Source organism: Ambystoma mexicanum, chromosome 12, assembly GCF_040938575.1.
Source record: "Ambystoma mexicanum isolate Mex_15411 chromosome 12, UKY_AmexF1_1, whole genome shotgun sequence".
Lineage (NCBI taxonomy): Eukaryota > Metazoa > Chordata > Amphibia > Caudata > Ambystomatidae > Ambystoma > Ambystoma mexicanum.
The window spans coordinates 563,024,086-563,048,122 of record NC_090936.1 but is presented as its reverse complement, the minus strand read 5'-3'; the positions used below and the strand labels follow the sequence as shown (position 1 = coordinate 563,048,122).

The 24,037-nt window shown below is 46.4% G+C and overlaps 1 protein-coding gene across 2 annotated transcripts in view; it reads left to right on the top strand.

Annotated features, from left to right (window-relative positions):
* The window catches only part of DTX4 (deltex E3 ubiquitin ligase 4), a 289,906-nt gene that overhangs the window by 239,510 nt on the left and 26,359 nt on the right, over positions 1 to 24,037 (top strand). The gene's annotated exons all lie outside the window — the stretch shown is intronic.

Below are 24,037 nucleotides of genomic sequence, written 5' to 3'. Positions count from 1 at the left end.
AATGAAAGGGTCCGTTTAAGAAAGCATAGGATTACGTAGCAACATTAACTAATTACATAAGGTGAAGACCCCCTTCCGCCCCCCTCCCCCTCTCAGAGATAGCCCAGAATAGTGAATGTGTTCGTGAGGGGACTTGGGGCAGAACAAGAAACCAGAAACCCCCCCCACCGATGAGCAACCCTCAAATGATTACATTAGACTGCTACAATGTCCCAAGAGGATAGCTCAGGGGCAGTGTGCTCGCCTTGGAAGCAAGACGATGCCGAGCTTAGAAACCTCTGGGTATTAAGCGTGTTATAAATAACCTATCGTATCATGTACAAACATTTAGGAGTGAAACCCCCTCTCTTGACTCCTCCAGTCTTCGGCTCATGCAGCAGGTCCAAATGCCACCTTGGCGGCTATTGGATCAGTACCATTGATTAGTATATTTTTCCTGCCATGCCCACTATTAGCTAGCATCCTACTGTGCTCCCCCTTAAATACTCGCAGTATACCTCCTCCACTTCTGCTATCTGGCTGTTGCGGTCAATTCCTTAATGATAAACTTCCGTAGGAGAGCTCGGCTGGAGAGTAGGGAAGCGGGTCTTGTATCCTGCCCCCAGTCTACCAAATGTGTGCCACAGGCTAGTCCAGTTGCACCACACACTCCCCACCAGAACAGATATTATTATCCTAATATTTTAGAGGGTTTGTCACAGCGACCCTGTAGTTGTGGTTCAATTGCTTTCCCAATAGGAAAATGCAGTTGTGCGTGGCTCATAACGTGGGTGCTGGTCAACTAATTCCCCCAAATATATAAACCAGACTGTGTTTCTGTGCAAATCTCTGTGCTGTCTCTTCAAGGCGGGATCAGCCGCGGGGGAAGGGGGGGGGGTCATACATGTGTTTAAATCTCCATACTAAACATTGACCACATTTCTGTGGCACCCACAGCCGAACCTCTAGCCAGACGTGCATCAACTTTTCCGAGGGTGCAGCAGTCTGATCCCGAATGGGAGATTTCACAAATTTGTTGCAAAACTACCTGAAATGTTTTTTTTAAATCGGGACAAAACTGGCCGAAAAGAATGTGAAATGTGGGTTTGTTTTGAAGATTTCTTTACTGATGTCTGAGCTTGCTGACTTACAGAGAAACAGATTGGCTAGTTAGGGAATGATTGGTTCGGGACTCGCAAAAGTCAAAATTTTCTGTGTGCGAATTTCAAAGGCTTGTATGCTGGCTTTGGGGAAATTAGCACTTCTCTGGAAACCCCCCCCCCCCCACATCTTGCCTAGTGCTGTGGGGGTAAATATGCTCGAAAAATGTCCCACAATGTCTGCAGACTCGGAGAAGGGCCTCTGACCATCCGTTCACTGAAAAGGGGTTCATTGAGGACCCCTTGGTGGGCCCCTATGCTGCGCAGGTGTGAAGTGGTGCTGGAGGCTGGTCATAGCAAAATGGCCACTATCCAAGGCCTCCGGCGTGTGCAGTGGTCTGCAGATCCACAATACGTATAGTGGCAATCGTAAGGTCCTGTGGGCAGTAATTTGGTTGGTATGGGTGGTGCTGGGCAGGGCTGCAGGACCACAGACTTGCAATTAATGTAAGTGTTTATATTGAGTGGTTTGCTGAAGCCCGGTGCATGGCATTGGCCTTGGGCCAAGACCAGTGGCTATTTCACGTGATGCAAAGGGCAAGGCGAAGTCCATGCCCCAGGCAAAGTGGCCACTGGCCATGCCATTGTCCCATACGCCCACAATGGGGGTTAAGTGTCCATTGGGTCTGGCCCCACGGCCTCCTTATGGTAACTTAGCAGGCTCTGGGGCATGGCTAAAAGCCAAGTGGCCATTGGTCATTGCTGTAGGCCATGGTCTGTGACCTAAATGCAGGAGGGAGAAGGGGCCAATGAGTCTGGCCTCCAGCCTAGAGAATAACCTGGGTAAAGTAGCTAGTGGGCCTGGGACCTGCAATGGCCGATAAGTGGCTGCAGGCCACGGCCGATGGCCCACGGACTGGGAATGGGGTTAAGTAGCTCTAGAAACTACTTTGAGGATTGTCTGGGCTTGGGCATGGCCCACCGACCTGACCTTGGTGGTTAGGTGGAGATCGGGCCTGGCCAAAGGTCAAGCGCAGCAGTCGCTTTGGGTGACTTGGCAGGCCTTATGCATGTCCAAATGCTTTTTAGCAAAGTGCTCATCAGGCGTGGCTACAGCTCATGCCTGTTGGATACTGTGCATATGATATTTTAATTATTTAAAAATATTGCGTTTAGTGGGAACAAGTCTGTGGTAAAGTTACCATTTCTAACCTCTATGAAATATCTTTGTTAAAGAGACGTTATGGTTTCAGCGCAAGCAAACAAACCCCCAAAGTGCTGCACTAGTCGTGACATCATTAGTGCTGCACTAGTCGTGACATCATTAATTACATCACAGATGGGATCCCACACCAGGGGCACCAGAGCTGGCTGGCTCGGACAACTATGGAAGCAGCGGCATGAGGGTGCCTGTCACGCCAGCAAGAGACCGGGATTGCTGTGCTAAAATACCCCAGAAAGACTGTTGGCATTCTGGGGGATCCCCTGTGTCTTTGATAGTGTTGTAAACACTCTCAGGAAACCTTTTATTTTTATTTTTACCAATGTTCTTTTGTTTATCTGAATCCCTTGCGAGAAGTGATATTGCATTTGACCTTTAATGCGCTTCTCTTTCTTCGGGGGCAGGAGTGACTGGAACGGGCCCCTCTGACCGGCTTCCTGAATGCTGGGAACCCTTGCTGCGGTCCAGGTAGGTTGTGGATCCTGGTCCATGCGCGGCAGCATCTGGCGCAGAACGTTTGTTTGTCTCTGGACTCGTACACCGCCTGGTGCAAATGCTTAACTCCGTTTCAGAGAAATGTTCTGCCTCTCCTGGTCCCAGAGGATGCTCGGGCCTTGCGGTGGTTGGAGGGGGGGAGGGGGCGACATGTAACCGGACAGTTGTGTTTGATGATTTCCGGCCGTCAAGGGCTGGAAATGTATTTTATAAACAATGGAAGCAGCATTGGCCTGTTCCTGGGAAGCCTGTCCCTCCTCCCCCCACCTTTCCTCAGCAGCTGGACACAGCTGTCCCTGAACTTCAGCCACATTTCCCAGGAGTGAGCCGTCTGCAGCGTTTCCCGCTGGCTGTCTCTTACCCCCCCCCCCCTCCCGCCCCCCCAGCCAGAACTAGGACGTGATTGGACTTCGAAAATTGTGTAACTGAGCTGCTAAGGTCACTAGTCGTCTGTAATTGAGCTGCTAAGGTCACTCACTAGTCGTGCCAAAGCGGTGCCTAGAGGTCCCTTTCCCGGGCCATGCAAAAGCAAATACAGGTTCGGACTCGCCAATAGGGCAATTTACCTTCTACCATAGGGCCGAAAATATCCAGCCCAAAAAAAACAGTCACTGACATCGCACATAAAGGGCACTGGGGATAGCAACAATCGAGCACCTCTTGGGGAGTTGTATTTGGTTAGCCGGCATTACTGAGCTACTGTAGAGGAGCGTTGTCTCATGTTGGCAACGGCGAATAGAGACCCTGCGGCCCTCTTATGCCAACTAAAACTAAAATCTGCACCCCAAGTCGTAGCCAAAGGAGATGATGGATTTCTACGGACCAATGAAGAAGGGCCTATACCTCCTATCGTTATCCAGTATTTCAGATTTCCAGTGGTTCGGGAATTTGCTTCCATGATTTAAACAGCTGTTGCGCTTTTATTGGATGAAATTCTCAGGAAGTGAGAGATGACCGGAAAACTTAAATCCGAGAACGGGCCACCTTCCAATGGATTGGAGTTCCAGCATTTCGCGTATTGCCTGGGGCTCTCGCACAGATGGCCAACACGTCTATGGCCAGACTAATGATGTGGCTGAACGCTTCATGTCCACCATCGAGGCTGTGCGGAAGGCTCTCCACTGAAGCTAGCATGATGCAGTGTGCTTCACTGTTACCTGAAACACGCTGCGCCCTAGTAATGACTTCAGCCCTTCTGCCCTGACGGACGGTTGCCTAATGCGTTCCCGTGTCCCTGAAGGAAATTGACTAGACACCTTAGCAGAATGCGGCTGTCGGAGCCCATGACGCAAAGGTGAAGTGGAAATCCAAAGAATATTGGGACCGGTGCCATCTTGTGAAGCGACCAGTATGAAGGTCGGGGGTGAAGCCCTCAGTCACTGACGGCAGAGAAGGCAGTGACCCATGCATCGAAGCAGTCTCCCTTGCCATCACTCGGGTCATAGGAGCCACAATCGCAGCTGACGGCGCTGAAAGACGCCTCACCTGCAATTCTTCTTTGTTACAGAAATTAGTCAACAGTGGAGGTGAAGTATGTATATGATCCGAGGTCCAGTGTCACTAAGAGTGCTGCCCCAGCTAACCAACGTGTAATCAGTGGGCCACCAATGACAATTCCATGGAGATCATGGGTGCTTGTCCCCGAAGAGGCATACATCGGCAACGAAGACTGATTGTCAAAATCTAGTGGACTATGTCCCAAGCCATGTCCCATTGGTGGTACGCTGCCTGGATCCCTGCGGCCCCCGTAGAAAGCACACATGTAGAGTAGCTTATAAAATACACTGTTGCCGGGAGGCTGGCTTTGGGGATAATGACAACCGACCGTGTAGGCGGTGCTAGTCCATGGTGTACATCAATAGTTAATAGTGACAGGCATTCTGCCCTTCTCCTGCACCCCACAGTAATGGATGCGCTCTACTCTAAATCTAAGTCCGAGTGTGCATTAGGCAGGTGTTTGGGTGGGCCCAGAAGTTCTCGGTATGCCCGAGGTACTGGAATTGCTCCAAGCCAAACTGAATGATGTAGACAAAGTGCAAGGCAACGTTCAGCTATATTATCTAAATACAGCCAAGGCGCAGCATACAAACATCAAAATCTCCTCAAATTCATACAAAACACACTTACCCCTGACGTGTCATCTCTCGCGCCATACATCATCACAATTTTACAAAACCTATGGGGAATGGGGATTGTTTAAGGATGTGGCTACATATGGATCATATAGGGGTTACAGTTAATTGGCTAAATGCTATCTGATGGCTCCTCCTGAGACCACCCCAATATAGATAAAAGTAAAAATGCATCCCTTCTAAGAAAACAAACTGACTGGCATTCTACATGGTGGGTGGCATTACACTAAGGTATTCAATTGGTTTGCTTCCTGCTAACCAACCTTGGACATTTTGACAGGTCAAGAGATGCCCCCAACTACAAGTAGGGGCAGAGAGGCTCATGAACTGCTTTCTATTCATCAAAGAAATGACCATCACTCATTCCTTAGACCATAAGCTTGGGCAATCTCCGTTCTTGACCTTGGGTCTGTGTGTGCTATTAGGGAGTACCACAGGTGTCGTATCTTCTGCTGGCACCTAATGAATACCCAGTGTTTTCCAATTACAAGTCACATGCTAAAGGGCCATGTAGGAAGTGGAATTATCTCCCTATTTATTGAGATTTTAGCTGCTCTTACGTGTGTGCCGCGTTTTCTGTTGCTTCCAGGGACACTCTCGAGTTATTCTTCACAGGATCCTTTTGACTTGCTTTGCCGTTGCATTAGGCTATCAAAGGTTGGTTATGCTCTTATAACCTTTAATTGGAGAGTATCCTACCTATGTCCTGGGAATCACTATCTTATGCTTTTGATCTGCCATTCCCGTTCACTTTATCTCCTTCTGACCTTGGTACTAACTGCCAGCTACTGTATGAGCTCTGCACAGCTTTCTATTTCTGCGGATTCAGTATTTTGAATTCTCTGAAAACCTCCTCAAGGCTTTTGTCTATTTAAAAGCACGCTGCAGTGTCCCTTTTTAAAGAGGGCTGCCCTGTACTGCCTAAGCCCTACTCTTTCTATATTTAAGAGCTATACTCGCGTGTCGTTTGTGTTGCATTCCGCTTATATATTGGTTATGTTAGTGTTCATGTTTTATGGTTGCTATGTTCATATTTTTCATGTATAAATGCAGATTTGACCAAGTGTACATGTTCTTCATGTGGAGTGTAGATCTACTTTGTGCCTAGTGGGTGTGTCTATTGATGTTGCGTCAGCTTGACTGCTTTTGGTATCTTCAGCTTAGATCAAATTACAAAACAAACTTATGATATGGCATTTATAACGCGCCTATACACAAGTGTTTCAAGGTGCTTAATTTAATTGTGCAACAAATGCTAGACAGAACTATTGTGTCAAAAAATCTTTCAGACACTCTGAAAGATGGGTTCACCAAAATTGCCAAGCTCTGTAAGCTAGCAATTATATCGGCCAAATCCAAGTCATACAACACTAGAATCTCCAAATCCAAGTCATACAACACTAGAATCTCCAATGCTATCTCAGACACCAGAGTGATCTTCACCATCTTCAATGAACTTGAGACCCCTACTCCTCACCCCCTTCACCAAGGATGAAGCGCAGTGCAGAAGCATCCAATCAGCAATGCTCAACAAAATCAACACACTGGACACGATAAAATCCAGAACAATCAAGCCAAACTCCACACCCCTCCCCCCCCCTCTTCACCTCACCCCCTGACCTCCGTAACCACCAGACCCACCAGTTTCACTTTAAAGGGACCTCAATACAAGAAGTCCTAGCCACCATCAAAGGCTTAAAACCTTTCAGATGTAAAGATCATCTATGTCCTGCCTTCATTATCAAAGATTGCTCAGACTCTCTAGCCCCGCTCATCTCACCAAGCATAGTGCCTGCCAACCTCGAAGCCTGGGTACTCCCCCCTTCTAAAAAAAAATAGAAAAAAACTCCCAAGACCCTACTTTTCCCACCAACTACAGGCAGATTAAGAGCATCTCCTTCCTGCTAAAAAACTTAGATCGGGCAGCCTATCTGCAAGTTCAAAATGTCCTAAAAACGTACCACATCCTCGGCATAAGGCAGTCTGGGTTCTGTCCAAGCCATGGCATGGAATCGGCCCTGCTGGACCTAAAAACCAGATGGATGAGATCAGGAGAAGGAGGAGTGCCGGCTTTATCTTATCCCTGGATCTGTCTGCTGCATTCAACCTGGTCTATCACAAAATCCTGTGCTACCACCTCAATACCGCTGCCAGCCTCTCCCCTATGGCTACCGCCTGAATCACCTAATTTCTGGAAGGAGGAGTCATGAGAGAATTTGCAGAAAACTCCAGTGCGTCTCCATCCCCTGTCCCATGTGGTGTACCTCTAGGCTCATGCATATCACAGACTCTGTACAACATCTTCATAATGCCCCTATTTGACATCCTGGGCAGAGGCGGCATAGCCTACACCATCTATGCCGATGACATTCAGATTCTACTCCCTCTCACGGGTAACTACAAGGACTACTCTGACACCCTCAATGACCCCTACTCCACGATTCAAGCCTGGATGGCAGCTAACCGTATGTGCCTTAAAATTGATAAAACCAAAGTCCTTCTTGTTGGACCCCCTATGCAGTTCTAAAAGAAACTTAGTACCCAATACGCAGTCTTCCATATTGATAACCTCCTGATCCAGGTCTCTTTGTCAGTAAAGACCTTAGGGGTCTACCTTGAAGCCACTCTACTCTCTCCATGACCCGACAAGTGAACGCTATTGCATCCTCAGCAGCCTACGCCACCAAAGTCTTAAATGCTTCAAGACACTTCTCTCAAAGACAGCCGCCTAACTATCGCCCGAGCAATCGTAGGCCCGAGGCTAAATTAATGTAATTCCCTCTTCGCAGGCACTTCTTCCAGAAACAAGTGATACAAAACCATGTCCTGCGAGCAGCACTTAATATTTTTTAAAAAAAGAAAACATCTCTGCTACCAGAAAAGCCGCACACTGGCTGCCTATCGGCAAACTCATCCTGTTCAAAACTCTGTCCATCAGTCATAAGAGCCTTTCCAACACTGCCCCCCCCTTACCTTGCACAAACAATTACCAAAGCCCAATTTACCAGACCATCCAGGATGCCATACACTCAACCTCTAGTCTTGCCCAAAGTCAGAAGAGTAAAAGCTGGAGGCTCAAGCTTCCCTTACATCGCAGGCAAACACTGGAATGCCCTCCCACCCTCACTCGGAGCAGAACAATCATGCTGGGCATTCCGCTTAGCTCTGAAGACCCACATGTCTGAATATACTGCCTTGTTTCTCTCTCTGCCTTCCCTGCAGTCATACCTGCTATGCCTGATCAATTTACTTAACTTTGTCTGTAATGAACGTGTTCCTGTAACCAGCGCCTCGATGCCCTCGGGTTGTTTGTGCGCTTTATAAATTAAATAAATAAAATGGTCTGTCTTGTTGTACCTGGCTTGGATAAGGACGGTATGGTTGTCAGAGTAACGCTTATCGCCTGTGCAGTATTGTATTGGGCGCATCACCTGTGCAGTATTGTATTGGGCGCAGGGCTGAATCTATGGCTGACTCATTCCTCTGCCTCCGTACACAGGTCAAGGCCCGGCAAAGACTTGGTCGCTTAGTTTCTTCAAAACTCGACAGGTAGGGAAGTGTGGTTTCATGCCCTTTTCTTATGCTAATGACTTCTCAGGAAGTGCATAAAACAATCTTACACATGATTAGAGATTTTTTATAACCCATCTTTATTAACATGCTCCAGCCTTTTGTTTTCTATCCCAAGCACCACCAACCATCTTTTGGAACATGCAAAAGCTCATGTCGTGCTTGCATTTGGAGATATTTATTTTGTGTAAATCACAGGGTATAAAAGCCTGGTTACTCTTACAATTATGTGTTGATTGTCAAGTGCTCTTCTGCTATTGGCATAGCCTTTTTGTGCTTTGACCAGCTTGGAAGAGCCAGCCCTCCCGGTTCTGGGATCCCAGAGGCCATAGTATGACATTGCTTGGTAAATGACATTGAGAAGAGAGAGTGGAATTGAAGGCATACAAGGCATTGAAGGCAAAAAAGGTGCATTACAGTAAATCCTGGAAGAACTAAAAAGGCCACAAAAGGTGAATTAGAAAGCATGGAAGATGCAGCAAAGCATACCATGTGTATATAAAAGTCACGGAAGGCATTCATTGGCTAAAAAGATGCATTAGAAAGGAATGAGTGCCACAGTGTAATCCACCAGTTTAAACGGACATGGTAGGCCGGGAAATCCCAGACACAAAAACAGAAATAGTCAAAGTAAATGGCAAACCCTGCTTTATTAACAATCCACATAAAGCAGTGACTGCATACAAACGAAATAGTTGTGAACTACTCGGGCAAGACAATGGTTTACAAACAAAAAATACGTCATCATTGACGTCACGTTACAATCTGGGTTACAAAAATCTATGGGGTACGGGGATTGTTTAAGGCAATTGTCTACATATAGAAAATATATGGCTCCACTAGAAAGACCTCTAAATTGATGAGCGAGAATGTCCTCTTTAAAGTCAACTGTTGGTTAATGCAAATATACTGGGCAGAACAACCTGAAGTTGGCACCTTGCTCACCAAAATTGGGAATGACGGGTCATCAGCATATTAACTAAAAATGGGATTAGGGGGTGAGAAGTCCAAGACCTGCGTTCACCCAATTAAATAAAACGCTATCCTTTATCCCTAGGCCATGAGCCAAAATATCCCTTTGTATTTGACCTTGTTGGGTGCCTTGATTCTGAGAATATGTGCGGAGTTCAGGCAGTTGCTGGGCTATATCTGGTCCTAATGAATAGATGCTGTTCTTGAATTATGGGTCATGTGTGAAAGGACCATGTTCTGAACTATTCCACCCTGCACTTACTGCGATTTTAGCTAGCTTGAGCACAAGTGTTCTTCCTTTTCCAACCAGTAGGGACTTGGCCAATCCATTCCTCACAAGGTTTTAACTTGTCGGCACCTAGCTTTGTTCTTCAATTAATCTAAAAGAAATATATCTTAAGCCTTGGGAATCTTTATCACATGTTCTCTTCTGGACCATTCAAGCTCTCCCTTAATTCTCCCATAACCTTGAAGAGGGGCCGCGCAGCCACTGCCTGCACCCCACACGAATCTGTATTTTAGTGGATTCAGCAGTTTGTTTCCATGATGTGTTGAAGTCTCTATTCATTTCAATGCGTGCAAATAGCGCTGTTCTGTATGACCTGTAGTCTTGCAATTTCCCCTTTGTTCACTCCCGTCAGGAGACTATTGCAATAATCCATCTTGAAACCTTGTGTTTTTGTGTCTATTGCATGAACGTGTGTGAGTTTAAGAGTACGTTTGTTTATTCTCGCCATCTTCAGTTACATCAGGCTCATTTCTTCTTGTATTGATCTGGGATAAGGCTGGTATAGTCTCCTTAGTGCATAGTGTTTTTCTCCTTTGCGATATTGGGAAGGGGCAGTTGCCATGAATGATGTATTCATCTGTCTCTCGACGGTAAGGTGCACATGCCACAAGGTGCATGTGGGACGGCCTTATGAGGTTTGCCAAGACCTTCTAAGGCTCGGGAAGGCCTTACGCGTTAGGATTGGAAGGATGTTGTTTCGATAGGTAGCAACTGTCCCATTTTAGGCATTCAGTGCATTGACGGAATGGGGCAGTCGGCATAAAAAGTTATGAAGACTAGGCTGTCATTTTACATTAACCCCAACTTGGTGGTGCAGGAAAGAAAAACTGCTACACCAGGTTTTTACTTTGCACGGAGGAGTTACAATGAAAAAAGCTGTGTCGCCGACTAGGTTTCGAAGATCTTTCTTCCTCCCTGTACATGTACCATTATAATCATTCCACTCGCGAGTGACGACGAGCCTAGGTGTAATGATCATCTTTGGTTCGAGCTGGCCTCCTATAGACGGGTGAGCTGATAAACATGCCAGTAAAACTAAAGTGCAAGGGGTTGCCTTTCCTCACAGCAAAATCTCAATGGAATGAGGAAGGAAATGGGAGATGTAGGAGGAGAGAAAGGATAAGGAGGGGTGTAGGGGTTGGCTCTAAAAGAAGAGGAACATAAGGCGCTCTGAGGCTGCTCTCGGGGACGTGCAGCACTGGGGCGGCCGGGCCTCAAAAGTGAATAAGTCGAGGGGAAGGTCTAGAGCAGGGGTCTGAAATCTGTGGCTTTTGGACTGAGACTACCATGCTCCCTCACCAGTGACTCTGCTGCCTGGGGCTGATGCAGTGGTAGTCCAAAACCTCTGGACAGCCAAAGGTTACAGCTCCATGGGAGTGTTGCGGGCTAGAGGAACATCTAGGTGCAGATTTGGTAGAAGCTTCCGGGTAGGGCTGCTGCAGTGGTCTTCAAACTGTGAAGCTGCCCCCTGCTGGTGTAGGGAGATAGGAGGGGGCCGCAGAGGATGCCCAGGGGAGGTACAAAGCTCTTCCAAAAGGTAACCCGTTCTGCCATTTGACAGGGAAAGGGGGGTGACGACCAGTAATGGGTGCTCGGCATAAAAACGTTTGGTAATCACTGGGCTCGAGGAAGTGGAGGGAAAGATCACTGTGAAGGGAGGAAACATCTAGAGAAAGGGGATCTTCTGCCCTAGAAGGCAGTGGACGCTCTCGGGATACTCTCGAAAAGACCGAGCAATTCTTCGGAAGGGGGACTTCTGGAGTACTGGAAGGGGTTTAAGAGGTAAGCGACAACCTACATCGGGAAATGAAAGCGCGAGATCTAGAAGTAAAAAACTGTGTATAGTGGAAAGTCCGACTAGGTAGAAAGGATGAGTGGAAGGGGGTAGAGAGCGGTATAGGAGGATTAGTGGGTATGCGTGGAAGATGAGGCAGAGACTGAAGGTAGAGATTAGTAAGTTGAGCATACAAAAAGGAAAATGGCCTTGCATAATATGCCATTTTAACAAATCCATTTGTGGTTTCTTTATGACCAACTCGGTGATAAGGTCCATTGACCATGAATGGTGAGTCTGAGTTCATCCAATATGTATTTCGACCTATGACTTCTTGGTTGGAGATTGTTCCCTGCAGCTAGCACATGAACCCGCCTGGTTAGATCACCAGTTTACAAATGGAGGGAATATTCAGGTAGCTGCATGCAGAGCCAAGCAACAGTATTGGAGATGAGGCAAACCTGCCTCAGCCCGGTTTCCGCCTTTTCCTGAACTGGATAGTCCGGTTTGGGCAGATTGAGCGAGGAGCTGCCAGGGAACAGGTGCAACCAGGTGTGGGTGTCGAGGTGGCAAACCTCGACAAGATCATGGGGAGGGTGGGTACTCCTGACGGCTCGTGTGTGGGAGGTGGAAACATTCATGCCTCACGGCAGAGGGAGGGGGCAACCACACGTGTGGCTCGTGGGGGGGTCAGGGGGCAAGAGGCACGTGGATGGCCTATGGGGGTGGAACAAACAGGATGTCTGTTTTGGTCAGTGGTATTGGTAAAGCGAAATGTTTGAAGCTGATGGCTATTGGGGAGATGGGATGTTGTTTGGCATTGGATGGGTTGTCCTCAGCGAAGATTGCCCCATGTTAGATGGGGGGGACAACTGGAGCAGCATGGCTACATCCCAACACTTCCATCCCCGACTCCTTCTGGGCATGGGCGGTGTGCATCGGTTTACTAAGTGTGGACATGCAAGAACTTGGGGAGAAGGAGCCAAAGGAGTTGGGAAATCCATAAGCCAGTGACACGTCACCGCCGTTTATCACTTGTTGTGGAGTAGGCGGAGCCTACAATGATTCCTTGTGGGAATTCAGACGAACACACTCACCCTTTGCACTAAAGGGAAGAAAATGCTTCTGCAGAATGGTCACTTCTACTGCTATCGATTGAAGCTTGCTTCCTGGGTCTGCGCAATTCCGCCAGCTGGGCGGGGGGACATCTTTGATCCCTACCATAACGGGGAGAGTCAAAATCCCCCCTAATAGCCTAGTTTTATTTATTTGCCACCTTTTTGTTTTAAATTGATTACTTTTTTCAAACAAACTACAACCAGATAATTTTTTTTTTTTAAATGGTTGCAGCGGACTCTAATATTTTCGTAGATCAATGTTGCTACTGAAGTAATGGTAACAAAGCCCTCAAATAGAGCTCCTGTGTAACAGATGCTGTCTTTCCTGGCACAAGGACTACAACTTCCTGAATCGTGTGCAATATGGTGACCACGTGCTCTGCAGCAGCCAATGCGGTCACTTTAGGGTGCTTTATTTTCAAACCTTTAAAGCTGTTAAGAGAAACCGAACGATTAGCTTTTTTCATTTTATCAAAGCGAAGCAGTTAATTATGGAGTGATTTGGCGATTAACCATTTTCAATTCAGCAGGATACATGAAGGGTTTTCTTGCCATACTGTTTAGAAGAATATCCCTGAGGGCGTACAACCCACCAGCGCTTTAGTTCATATCAATCATGTATGGAGCGCTGTATAAATGCCAAATAACATAACATACGAACATTTACATTGTTTTCTTAAAGAGGCCTCTTTACAGTCAAAGGTGAAAAGGAAAACTATAGTATCGTCCACTAGGACTGGAAATGAAATACTTAATAGAAGCCAAATGCATTTATTTCTCGTTGTGACGGACTGCCCAAGTGCATAGATCAAAATATTGGCTGATTATGATTTGTGAACACTTAAAGGACGAAACGTGGCACATGCTTAGCTGTTAGAGCTGTGTAGCGTCCGCGCACACAAAATGGCCGAGGTTAAATGATGCCATTTATTGCGTTGTGGAAATTCCCCATATTTCGAAAAATTCTATAGTTTAAAAAAAAGCGCTCGATATCAGAACATGAGTTCGCTGAAGCGGGAAGTGACAAGTCAACATTTGGTTGATTGTCAGAAAATATAATTTGATAGCTGGGAAAGCAGATCGATGGTCTTTCAGTCAAAACCACTTGTGTAAGAGGGTGTCCGGATTGGACCTCTTGGCGCCCGCATTATCCACGCTTGAAAGAGAGTCCCTTGTGTAGGTGCTCCTTTTTATTTATTTATTTATTATTTTTAACGGCAACTTGGGAGCCAATAATTCTGTGCTGAGATATGTTAGTTGTACAACTAGACCTTGTGAATGAGTGTGTGACGATGCTGTTGGTTCACCAACTTAGCCAGTGAAAACTAGTGCAGTTTTTCCTGCACATACCCAGTGTGTCAAGTCACAAACTGACACAGAGGTGCCTTAGCTTTGTGGGGGCTGCGGGGCGAAGATGCAAACGAATCCCTTTTTGTGCGTGACTGTAACTGAATGGATCAACATGTGAGGCCTATTGTTAGTTGGCATTTATATAGTGCTCTCTATGTATCCTTGGTATGACCTCGAAGACCTAGGAGAATTCATGGGCAGAGAGTAGTTGCGCTTTGGACAGTGCAGTGTGACGGGTGTGTCCAAAATGGAGGTGAGGAATTGCCCAAAAGCTTTCGATACCACCCGCAAGCAGAACTGGGAAATTTTGTAGCCCCCAGTCCAGCAGAAACTAAGCGTTTGCAAGTTCGTGAGCGTCGCCTGTGTGTGCAACGTGCTGTGTCTTGCTCCCTTTGTCAGCATTTGCAGATTTTGTTTTGAGCGTTTAGGCACTTTCAGTGCCTCCAAGTGTATGGTTTGTTTGGGTGCTTTTTAAGTTCTATGTTGCCGCCACTTAACATGGCAACCCCCCCACACCAGAAGAAAAGATGGCGGAACACTATGCAGAGCTTACAATTGTAGCAACATGTACACTAGCACAAGTACTTAGTAAAGACCTGCATACCAAAACCTTGCATAGTAATGTTGCCCTCCTTTTATAGAGTGCCGCCATCGCTGGGGTTCCAGTTTCAGAGCACTTGGTAATTACCATCATAATGTAACCTATCCGAAGTGAGATATTGGAGGAAGAGGAGAGGTTCAGCCTGACCCGGGACCTACCATGAGGTTGGGAACATCCAGGGGAGAAATGGAGAGCATCTTCCCTTTATTTCAGATTGATGGCTCTTAAGTAGGGGCATGGGGCGGTTGGCAGAGGGAGCGGGCGGTACCACAGTACACCACACCCACATGTCTGTTTTTCATGTTGCTTGTAGTGGGCTGCCAATCGGTGGGCATCTCATTTGCACCATTTACGGTGCGCCAGTCCCTTTGCCCATGCCTTGGTAGCTCAGCTGGAGGTTGACACCCCTGGGGCAGGTGAAGGAGAGTATCGGAGTCACGGTGTCACTTATGCTGGTGCACCGGGGCTCAACTAACCTCTCCCTCCTCCCCACCCCCTGATTTCCAGGGAAAAGCACTCTGCACTTATTAATAGTTTCAATGGCACTTCATTGAAGTCTAGCTACTTGCACCCCCGGGGAAGTCTAGCTACTTGCACCCCCGGGGAAGTCTAGCTACTTGCACCCCCGGGGAAGTCTAGCCACTTGCACTGCTGGGGAAGTTCATAAGTTGGCTGCCCTGACAGAAGCCGTAACAAACCGTCATTCTGGACTCTGGCGCGTCTGGATTGTGCATTAGAAGCATTCTCCGCTGCTCCTCCCCGTCGCCTGCCTGGCCTGCCTGCATGGAAATGTCATTATGTGCTGGATTTCCAGACAGTGTGTCACTTTATGATTCCCTTGCCCATGGAGTCCTTCCGCCATGGAGATAGATGATGATGATGATGGGGGGGGGGAGCCTTGGAGAGCCACGGCTCATACACGTTCACGGGTCAATGTTAACAGGAAGTAGTCTAACAGGAGGCCATCCTGGCCCACAGGAGCCATTGGGAAGCACAAACGTCACCTTACCATCTGCCCTGCGTAGGCGGCCTATTCAAGGGATATGGGAGCTATTTGGTTCCTTTTTTGTGCTGAGAAGTCTGTTAAATGTGCACTACCTGGATGGGGCTACTTTTGACTCCAAGATGGTGCCATGTGAACGTGTGCGATATTGCATACATGTTTTGGACATCACATTTCCAATTGTGATTTTAAAAACAATATGTAGGTATATGCTCTTCCCATAAATGCAGTACGACTAACCTGTCCCCTTGTGTGCTTCCTCGTGGTCGGGCAAAGATCCAAGGCGTGCTACTCGTCATATACCCGTTCATTTACTTAGCTTTTTCTGTCAATTCTAACAATTGCATTGAAACGCTTTGATTTTTACATGGCTGTAGTTGGAGTCCCTTGGAATGGACTAAACCACGATGTGCTTCTAACTCTTCTTGTATTTGCTAGACACGTGTGCATTGCCTGACTCGCAGCGGGGCTCCATTTCCTGCATTCTAGGCACCCCTCTCACTCCCAGTTCTGCAGAAGGGACTCTTGCTTGCTCAGTGGTGTCCAATACCTAGAAGCTATTTTTAGCTGCTGCTTATTAACTATTTGTATCCCTGGCATTCTGTAACAACAAATGTACGAAACAGCGGTCACACATTCAAGAAGGGCTGTTACTTCATTTGCATGGGGTGTAGCCCCCAGTAAACCTGAGAATATTAATAACCGCACACATGACCTGTATGGATAGCCTTGGCAATTGGGCCCATTCACCAAACATAATGTCGTTTATTATTTTTTTTGTTAAATCAAATAGGCATGCAATATTAACTACTCTCCAACATGTAATCTCAGAGCCTCCAACTGCAGTCAGTTGCTCTAGGGATAGATAGTTCCACGTATAAACAACACGCTGTTAACTTTCTTTTATTGCAGTCACCGCAAATCTGGTTCTCATACCGGAAATCGCGTATTCGTTGGCATGGCAATCACACAGCATCTGCCACTGAATATATTATTCTGTGAAGTATAATGCTACCGTACTAGGTCTCGCTAACAAGAAACTGTGTGTTTCTGAAATTCATAATGTGTATACAGCATAATATGAGGTCCTACTCCTGCAAGGCCTTTCACTGTATACCAGGTACGCTTCGAGGCCATGGCCATGGCTGTTGGAGGCTGTACAAATGTAACCAAACATACATTGTGGGGCGCTGGCATCCACACTGGCGCTCCCCCAGGATTCCCCTTCCTCTTGGAGACACTCGGACGCTGGAGGATGGGTAATCCCTCCCCACCCATTCCTTCACAAACCACACGCGCCACATGGGTGGCAGGAGAGAGAGGCAGGCCGCCTCATGTGCTTCTTGGTGTGGTTCATGAACCTGTCCGAAAGTGAAGAGGGAGGAGGAGGGGTATAGTGGTGACACGAATGACAGTACTCTGTGTTCCACAGTGCAAATAAAATAGGCTTGCTGGCAAGATTTCGGGGCACCAATGGCAATATTCTCTGGTTTTGGTGCCAGTGCAAGTATGGAAATACTTTGTGGCAATCGTGGCAACATTATGTAGACACTGTTGGCAATACAGGGGCTAACTGTTGCCAGCGTATCCCGTGGTTTCAATGACATTAATCACTTCAAGGTAATTTACTTTGAAGAAATTACTACAAGATGACTTTGGATAATATTGCTCATTGCGGGTAAAAAGAGGGAGGGTTTTGGGGTGGGAGTATTAATGAAGTGTAAGGAAGGGCATGTGGGGGGGGTCCAATTTTAAAAAAAAAAAAAAAAAAAAAAAGAAAACAATCTTGAGTAATATTCAAAGTAATTACTGTCGGCGAAATGATATGGAATCGTTGCCAGTGCAGTGGAGTACCTGATGGCAATAGTATTTGGTCACTGGTCATTCAGCGGGGTACGGCCGGTACTCCTATATGACGCTGACGGCAATATAGTGGGGACCATAGTGGTGATGAGGTGACATCTCTGGGGACTGGGATATGAGATGGCACTATAATAAGGGCATGGGCAATATCTAAAATGGTACTAATGGCAATACAATGAGCACTGGTGGCAATATACAAGGGCACTAGTCTCAATAGTGTGGGGGACAACATTCTGGAGGGCACTGGTTATACTGCAATGGGGTCCGCATCAATTCTGTCCAGGGCACAGTTGATAATCCAAAGAGCACTGATGACCAGACAATGTGGGCCCTAATTACTGTAATGAGAGACGCATAGCGATATTAATGGATGCCGATTTATAAGCTGGTGTTCATCACTTGGACTTAACTTGTATGTGGCATGTGATTACTGAGAAATGAAGATATTTGCTGGACAGAATGCAGAATAATTGTTGAATGTGTTGCATGGTGTCTCTGGGCTCGACGTTCAGTTCAGATAAGCAGGAGCTAAGAGTTTCTCGTGTGTATCCAGTGACCAGGAGCTACCACTGGGGGACAAGGAGCGAGCACAAAGCGTTATACAAATCTAACTTCCACATAATGGAAACATAGGATTGTATCCATTATTTATGACCTCTTATGCTTTAAATGTCATATTGTTGCATCCAAAAGGTACTTTGGAAATTGTCCCAAATGCACAAAGTTATATTCACATAGGTGTGTGTGTTGGCCATCAGTTGGCCTTGGGAGCCAAAAGTTGCTCCTGGTAGCTGTTGGTGTCAAGCTAACCGGCTCTTCTGGGGTTCAGGCAGGAGCGAAATAGCTCCCAGCTCCCCTCAATTTCGAACCATGCATCTGTTTCAGATATTTCTTGCTGATGTATCCGCTTCCATCTGCAATTTTAGGGGCCATTCGCATCTGCTTTTTCAGTGATTCACTTGGGCAAAAGTGTTTTTCAAATTGCATCATTCAACACCAGTGTTGTAGGGCAGTACACCCTCCGAAGCCACCCTGTACTATTTGGCTCTGTTGCAATGTTGCGCTTATAAGCACCCTGTGTGTCGGCAGGGCTTGTGCCTAGTCATTGTGTGACACTTGGGTCGTCTTGGTGTCTGTGAGCCTTTGTCTTGCACTTGGAGCTCTCCGGTTTCCCTGTGCCATGCTTGAGTAGGCCATCCGGGCCAGGTTTATTTTGTTTGAACTCTGGCACTTGTGGTTTTGCTCTTCCTACTTCAAATCTAGGCCTGAGTGGCAAATAGAATCCTGACTGTGTGACGTACTGACGTATGGCATGGGGAACCCTCTGTGCGCCATGTACCATGTTGTAGGGTACCATGAGACCTGGCAAACTTGCACAGCTTACTTACACCATCAGGCCAGTATACTTGGGACATCGCAAAGGACTGTCTGAGATGAAGAAGCGCGATTTTCAAGTCCTGACACCTCTCTCACAACAACCCTCAAGTCAGAGGGGGGGGGCCTTTGTGCAAGTCTTCAGACCCTCGTTATGTGATGGGCTGGATACTTGAAGTGTTGGAAGGACCTCATGGTTACCTACTTCGCCCAATGCTGCAGTAGCAGTTCTCGAGCAGGGAGTTGTGACTTGGGTTTGGAACAGCCGGGGGGTGGAGAGGGGGTAATATTTGTGGAAGGGTGATGGGAGTGCCTGGAAACTGCCTTTGGGTGGTAGCGGTGAAAGGTATATGTCAAAATAACATAACATGTGTGATGAAGATGCACCAAGTCCCCTGATTGGAGGGAATGGACCGTGAGTGGAGGAACACATGACCTCTAGTCAGTCTCCCTTAGCCTGATGGGGTATCCCCTGGTGCTCAGCAGTGCTTTTGTAGTATGCAGTTACACTTGGTCTTCCTGAAAATACACTCGAATGAGTGTCCCGATTTAAAAATCGTTTCAGAGACTGTCCCAGGAAAAGTTACATACTAAAGTCACCCATGGTCTCACTCTATGGAGAGTGGAATGGACGAGAGAGGGAAGAGATGTGCTTGAAACATGTGAATTCTTCCGGCGGTGTAAGATGGTAGAGGAGGGTGTCCATGGCTGCAGATGAATCTATCCAAACAATCGGGCGAAGGTCTGGAGTGACATGGGGTTGCTTTTTACATAGAAAGCAGCAAATGCATGGGGTTACCTTCTGCAGGGCGCCAAGCGGCACAATGAATGGAATCAGTTGAAAGACTGGATAAACTAGAAAACATGTAGTGTACGTGAAAAACCGCTGCAATCAATCTGGTGCTGCATCAGGCAGTGGAATGGGTAGATTACATAAGGGTGATTGGTCATACATATTTATTTATACAAGCAGAGTCACAAGCCACTGACAGACGAGTACTGGATAAGTAATGTTTGCCCTATACTACAAGGCATAACATAGCCAGTGTTGCATAGCAAATTGCTGTGCAATTCTGTAGGTTTGCTAATCAAATTGACACTTGTGTAGCAAAGCTAGCTATTTAAGTTACCCTGTTTAATGAAGGCACAGATCACCCTGCATTCCTCTCTTGCCCTCAGTGCTCTTGTCACCCTCTTTTCTCTGCAAGCTCAAAGGGGCTAATGGGGAGCATGCTGTAGTAATCATCTCCTCCGCTCATAGGCGCAAAAGGCCTTTGTGGGAGTGCTAGGCAAAAATGTCTTTTTCAAATTGCGAACCAGAAGTAATCAGGATGATACTTTTATTAAGCTAACTTTATATCCTGTCTTGCCGGTATGTGTTAACTTTTTTTTTTTTTTTTTTTAAAGACAGTCGTGCAATTGCATTCCTAAAATTTAAGTTGTTACATAATGCATAATTAGAGTATTGATGTGGAAAAACACTGCATCATCTCCATACTTTAGAGTAATGTTTAGGTTAGTGTATCTAAATATCAGTGTCAACTATGTTTCATTGTGTTGGGGAAGATGCCGAATAAAGACTTTTGAAAATGTACATGATCACACAATGCTTTTGATGGCAACCCTAGTTCTGTAACTTGTTGTTTGCGGCAACTGGTGCTCAACACATGAGTTGATCCTATACTCTTTGACATTCTATCTTATCATCCTTTTGCTTTATACCAACTACTCTGAAACTGAGATGGTGGCAAACTACAATCTGCCCCACTAGTCTGCCCAATTCTCTGCCTGCTGTGCCATCCACTCTGCTTAGTCTTGTTCTCTTTCCTCTTACATTTTGAATACACAAAGTTAACTAGATGTTTACATCAAGCAGTGATCAATAGCTCCATCCAGTCTGAATGTCTACAGACTTACTGCCCTACAATACACTGTAGTTGGCTTCCAGAGCTTGCTTTGCTATATGATTATGATTTCATTATATATTAGCACCTGCAGTAGAGAGGTAGTCAAACTGTTTTCAGAGCCTTTTTATCATATCTATTTGTGTCAATTAATGCAGCTTTCCTTTTACATTTTATAGCCACTCATCAAGGGCTTGCAGTCTTTCCGCACATTCACATAGTCAAGTATATTTTATGAAAGGCGAGTACCATTTGCTGGGGCTGTTTGAAACTTTTATTTAACATCTACCTTGTTTGTAGTAAATGTCAAAGGTTTCACTCTGCATGGTTGGCCTCTCGGTGGCAGCAGTATGCTAAACATAAAGTGGGCTTGTGGTGACTGCACCATTTTATAGAAAGCCCATTTAAATGTGTCATCTGTTGCAATGTCTCAAGTGCGTTTCTCTTCGGTTGAATAGGTAAACTAAGTTACTCAACCTGCAGGTCTAACGGAATAACACATTTGCAAGGCCTGGCTTCTCACTAAGTTCTAACTTCAGTGGTACACAAAACTGCTATATTGTAGCTTGTTTTGTGTCTTGGGTACAAATAACGTCTGGTGACAAAAATATTAGTGCAACATCGCTAATCAAATAGGTCTGGTTGCTAATCAAGAACATTTTAATTAGCAAACTCTGCTAATCAATTTTTGAAAACTAATGTATGCCTTGTGTTAGGTACTGCCTCTACTGGCAAAGACCCCATTTGTTGAGGCCTGGTGAGGCTGTTGAGTTATGGCCCTAATTTGTAACACAGTTCACCATAGGGTACAGTGATGCTAGAAGTTACTTTTGTGCTATAAAGAAAGAATGGTGACTGATGGTAACAAGAAAACACTTTTGAGATGGGATCTTGTCCAGTTTAGCAGTAAGCAAACCTATGAGGAGTGTGTCCCGCCCTGGCATTTATTTTTAAAGAGGGTGCTGTTCTGAAAATGGGTGGGTGCTGTCTCAGTTTATTTACGATAGGTGTTTCCTGATCCACCCAAAATGTCAACACCCAACATCAAATATACCGTATTTGCATTCTCTGTGACCCGGTCCTACAGGTCGATATTAACTTGGTTGTAAAGCTACCTTTCTTACAGAGTCTGCAAAATTGACTCTGTAGTTATTGTTAAGTTGAACTCTACATAGGAAGAGTGCTTTTTGGATGGCTTGCAACTTTGGTGCTGTTCCAATCTACAGGAAACTTTGAAAAAGCTTTGTGTGGCTTCGTTGAAGTGGGGGCGGGAGGGAGGTTTATAGGTGGGAGTCAAAAAATGATTAGTTCCCCTTAAATAACATTTTGCTTCGCTTTAGGACTATGGAAGTCAGAATCCACTCCCTGTGACTTGTGGTTTCCACCTCTACACCCTGTGCACTCTGCATCAGATGCGTTAACTGACTGAGCTACTTTTCCAACAATCTAATAACCCACATGTGTACCATGGTTGGTTCTTAAGAAGAAAAACAGCACCTTTCCCTAAGATTAATGAAACCGCCCTAAGATTAATGAAACCGCTGGGGCAGTGGTAGAACCCTGAGGCATCGTTGGATTAATGCACGCATTTCTGTGGACCACTGTGTAATATCGACAAATTACGGCCTCGGTGATCTTTCGGCGCAGAGGCCTAAAATGGGGGATCTTGATCGGGCGCTGTGAAGGACAGCACTCCCTCCCCCCGTGCAGTGTACCATCTGTTTACTCCGTTTATTTGCCTTTTAGCCCAATGGCCTGAACAGTCATCACGGAAGGCTTTGTATTGCACATCGGCGCCACGCTCCGCTAAAATAAAAAGCCGCAGCGCATGCCGCCCTCTGGTGGTGATAAGTGGCACTTTCCTACGCTCATATTCCGGAGCCTTGCACTCCCAGAAGCAGCTAGTTTCGTCTCAGAGTAGTCCTCTCCTGGTCGCGTATATTGCCTACACTTGTCATCGAATTGGTACACCTACCCCAAGTCCGTCAAACACCATTTTTGTCTGCAAATTCCAAGGCAATCGAATATTAACCGAGCTTCCCCAACACGATTCCAAAAATGCAGGGCAGAATTGGTACTTCATCCAGCTAGCTTCTCTGTGGGTCTTACAAATTGCCACACAATTTACTCTTCGCAATTTGCACTTATTACTGCGGTTATGGGGAAAGTGTGGTTTACTTTCGTGTGTGTACACGTGCAGTTTCTCGCACACACACACGCTTATGCTGCAAGGAGTGCTGGCGCGTAGGGTCAAAGGCAGCGCGTTTGCGGAAGTGGGCGTAGGAAGGGAGAGGAAAGGGCGCGAGTCACAGTGCACGTTCGGGTCTCCTTGAGTCGCAGGTAGCAGCAGAATGGCTTCCAAAATCGCCCTCTCTGCTCTTTCCAAATCCTCCAAATATTGGAAAGTGCCGGCACCATGAGACCGAGCCAGAAACTGCCACAAGGAGTATTGTTAAATGTTAAAGGTATTTGTACCGCGCACCGTCACCAACGGAATTGGTCACCAGGCGCTCTGGCGGATCTGTAAACGATAAGGTGGGACGGGTTAGTAAGGTGAAGAGGGAGTAGGATAGTGAGAGGAGTGGTGTTCTGTTGGCAGCTTCAGCTCGGTATACACCAGATACTGAGCTTTGGTGCAGGTATTGGATCGGTGTCAGTCCGCGTGTGCTGTTGCTCCGACTTATGTGTTGTTGCAGTATTGTGAAGTGCGTGCGGCTTGTGTTCCGAGAGATGGTTGTGAATTTTTGATGTCATTTGTAAAAGTTATTATGCAAAGGCCAGGGTCTGATTTTGGTGCAACATATGTTCTCCGTTTCTCTCGTACATTATTCAAAGATAGTTTTTTTTGTGCAGTGATCAATTATGACCACTCACAGAAGTGCTTTTAAAAGGAGGTATCGGTGGCGCAATATCCATTGTGCTTTGATGGTACTTTTCCCAGCATCAGACCCTCAACGTTCAATGGCCACCGTAGTGTGTTGTTGCGGCACCATTTTTGTGCAGCACCTGTATTTTGAAGAGGTGCCTGTAACAAATCATGCCGGGAAAAAACGACACTGTATGGGGTCTGATAGGGCCCGGTCCTGTACAATACCAAACGCAGGACTGGATTCCGCAGAGCGGGTTTCATAGGCGACAGGTCCTCGTGGTGCATTCTGCTCTCTGAAAGGCAAGAAAAATAGCCGATATGAAAAGCTCACGGGACAGCCACAGGTCTTTCTAATTCGGTAGTGAGCAACTGTGCACTATATTATTTTTTTTATTGCTTTTTTCAAATAAAGTTTATTGTGC